Below are 3,863 nucleotides of genomic sequence, written 5' to 3' on the forward strand. Positions count from 1 at the left end.
GAAAAGGGTGTTGGAGACGAGAGTGGGGAAGATTTCAAATACAAACAAGCCCTTTAACAAGCACACCATTGCAAAGAATTCATTTTAAAGACAATGCATAAATCTACATCTAAATCAGAAATCTGTCCCTCAAAATGTCATACTTCCAGGAGCCCATCCAGGGGTTCCCATCCTGAGAAAATAGTGTATTTTACATGATAAATAGTATCATTTTACAGAAGCCAGTGTCTCTATACATGGATGTGTGTCCAAAATGCACAGGGACAGGTGGAGATCCTTCATCTTTGTCATACCAGGTAGGTGGATGAAACTCAAGCCATTCTGAATCACAGGGATGGTAGTGAACACATTAACACTTGAGCACAGCACAGCAAATTATTTTGGTGTATGTGGATGATTATTATGATTAGGGCTGGGTGATATAAACTATATAAACACTGATGGAAAATGATTGATTGATGATGAAGATATTTCTCACCAATTATATGGCAGTGTCATAGTTAGCCACATCTCTCCTCCTATCCTTGTGTACTCTAGTGTTGTTCTCCCCTCCCTGTGTTCCTTGTCAGTCCTCTGTCCGTCTCTTGGTGTGCATGTGTGTGTGTATATGTGTGTGTGTACGTGCCTGGGCGGGGCGCTCTGGTTTCCCCTCCTGCTGAGGATCACCCAATGAACTCCCAAAGTATATCTACCTGGCTCTACCATGTAACCGGCACCAGATCGTCTCAGAACACCAGTACGGTACCTTTGCTTCGGCGCCAAACCCGACCAAAAAAAGTTCTTGTTGCTCACTGTTGTTGTCTCCCGTGTAACCGTGTCTCTGCCGCAGTTACTACCTGCCGGTGATCGCAGCCACCTTGTCCTCTCCGATCTCTGCAAACTGCCTTTCCTGTTCTGCCTGCCATGCTGCACCAGCCATCTCCAGAACCCACTCTCACCATCTCCGCCCCTGAGCCCAGATGGTTCTCCACGGACCGTGTAGGCAAACCTCACTACCGGCTCCAGCAAACTACGCCTGACTCGTCCGCTCTGGAAGAGCGTTCATCGACCAGTGATTGTTTACTGTGTTACAATAAAGACTGTTAAAACCACTATCCAGCTCTCCACCTCGCTGTGTTCTGCTTTTAGGTCCTTAGATCATGCATTACAACAGGCAGTCCTCCAGAAATGGACAGACCACTTCCAAAAATAGGCACATCAGGTTTGGTTGCGTTAGGTAAGCACATCACATGCTACTGTTTTTTTATTATATATCATAAAGATAGACGTAAGAGACAAGCACTCCCTCTTGGCACTTGGAGAAACTCAAGACAGCTCAACAGTCGTGTGGTGATTCTATTTAAGGTGAGCCTACTGTATGTAACTTTTGTTGAACAGCGGCCACTGTGGCATTACAGCATAAAGGTAAATGCTAAACCGTGTAACAGTAGCAAAACTAGAGAATAGTTATTAAATCGGTTACCACCATAAGCTACTGGTCATACGAGACCAAGCTAGGCTGTAGCAACAAAAGGCCTGAAAGAATTGAACTGAGCAAGAGTTTGTTTTATTGCTTATGAATGTAACTTTTCTTTTACAAGAGGAAGACTTTTACTTCTTTCAAAAGTTACATGGTCTCAAAGCATCATTTGGCCAGGAAGTTGGTGAGACAATCCCAAATAGAGCAAGGCTTCTTAAACTCTGACACAAAAAAGACCAGTGATGTATGTTGTTAACTCTGCCAAAACCTGGGCACTCAAAGAAACAGCCCAGAAACAAACCGTAACATTACTATCTGCTTTTGTACAAACATTCATGGTCACAAGGCAATGGATCCTGCTGACTTCCTCCTGATGATACATGAACTTTTCCTCTAGTGCCACCATGAGGTTGACATTTTGGTTTTGGTAGTTTTGGTAGTGAAATGTCGCAACGACTATAGGATAGACAGGGGAATAGAAAACATTTCACCCTCTACTAGAGGTGGAGACATTTTCAACTCATTGAGAGGCCTATTGGACTCTTAACAGAGTGGAGCCCTTTGGCCTAAATGAAGAACTGAATTCGTCATGTTTCCCCTAATTGGTTGCACTTGATGGATGCAGCACTTGTACTTTCTGTACTTTTATCTTTGTAGCATCAAGTTGTGTCTGTGTTCTTTAGATTCTGATGTGGTTTTAGTCCTGTTCAACCAATTATCCAATGACAATTGAACACCTGTTCAAGGCTGACTATATATGTTGTTTGCCTCATGTCTTTGTCCATTTTGACTCGGATGAAGACACAGTAGTGTTGCAACATTTGCAAAATTAAAGACTTCAAATCAATCAGTGTGCGCAGAGAATCCTTTTTCATAAAGACAGGATGTGTTACAACGAAAGTTCATTTTGGAGTATATATTTAAACCCTTACAAAGGGTACCTTTAAAGTGGTACTATGAAGCACATACCCTTTGAACCATGAGATCAAAAACACCTTAGTGCCATTTAGCTAGTAGTCTATGCTGAATACTTTGTAATTTCAATTCAGCATTGTTTTGGTATACAACAGATGGTGAAAATATGGCTGAGCTAATGTTATATGTATGTAAATGAGTAGATCTTATGAGTCACAATAAATCAGCCAATGAGCAGTAGTGGCAGAGACTGAGCCAAAACAGGATTGAGTTTGGACCCAAAGCTTGATGTGAGCGCTACAGCCGCACTACTGTTCATATCGAATACTGGGACTGATCAGGACAACCGGCTCTCTAGCTGGTTAACTCTGCTGAGAGAGAGCGAGTGCGAGACAAACAGCTGGTGGAGATAGTAGTATAGGTTATCCAGGGTAGTGTTGGGCTTTGGTTGATGGGATTTAAGGAAAACTGTTGGGTCTGGAGGTGTGTGTACATTTATGTGTGTTTGCTGGCTGGAGCTCTGCTTTGCTTTTGGGAGTGAGTATTGGCTTCTTTTTGACAGGGCCTGTCCATTGACTAGGGATCCTTTTCTCATTAAGCCCCATCTCCCTAATCCTCCCTCCTGTTTGAAACCCAGTCCTCACCTCTCCTCCATCCAGAAAATAAAAAAGGCTGTTTGTCAGAAGATGCTCTCGCTCTCTTTGCCTTTACTCTCATGCCCCCCCCCCTCTTTATCAATGAATATACCACTCTTGACACTAAAGACTTAACATCAAATGAGCTTGGAAATCCATTTTCACACTTTTGGCTGCCCATTCCACAGCTTTTTTTTTTTTTTTTCTATTTCAGAAGAGGCGAAGGGGAGAGAGGCTCACAGACACAGCGTTGCCTTTGTTCGTCTGCCCTCTGGCCCTCGGTGCCCGGGTAGCCAGTACCACCGGGAGACGGCTTGAGGAGATCAAACGGGTATGCCGGTACCTGGCCCCTGAAGATGCCTCCTGGCACTCGCAATTAAATCAGCCAGCTCACAAAAAATGTCCTGGTACCGTCAATCAAAATAATTTACCCGGGCTCGGTGGCTTTCTTAAAGGCGCACCGCTGCTTTTCTGACGGGGCCTGTCCACTTAATTTCAAAGCTCTTTATTCAAATCAGGGCAGAGGAGGAAGTGCCGGCAAGCACCGCAACCAGGATTCTTATCCTCTAGCCTGCAGTTGTCTTCAAAAATAATGTGAGAGGGGGGGGATAGAGGAGAGAGAAAAGAGGCACCCGGTGAGGCAGCATGTCATTTGAATAAAACGCTGGACACTTTCAATCTTCCAGAACATAAGAGGGAACGTTTTAATGCGTGGGGGTGCAAGGAAGCACACACAGTGCCCCTGGTCGCCTCGGTAGAGAGCAGTTAAAAAGACGTGTGTCGAAGTCAGATGGAGGTTAAACTCAAAAGTTGTGGTGACCAAAGTGGGCTGAATTTGAAAACAACACCCCCGC

General features: G+C 44.3%; 1 long non-coding RNA gene across 1 annotated transcript; it reads left to right on the top strand.

The window, feature by feature from the left end:
* The first annotated feature begins 255 nt into the window (after positions 1-255).
* On the top strand, positions 256-1,091 carry LOC122862251. The gene is made up of 2 exons (XR_006374660.1): positions 256-736; positions 830-1,091. It is a non-coding gene; the product is annotated as an uncharacterized LOC122862251 (long non-coding RNA).
* Positions 1,092-3,863: the final 2,772 nt, after the last annotated feature.

Source organism: Siniperca chuatsi, linkage group LG15, assembly GCF_020085105.1.
Source record: "Siniperca chuatsi isolate FFG_IHB_CAS linkage group LG15, ASM2008510v1, whole genome shotgun sequence".
Lineage (NCBI taxonomy): Eukaryota > Metazoa > Chordata > Actinopteri > Centrarchiformes > Sinipercidae > Siniperca > Siniperca chuatsi.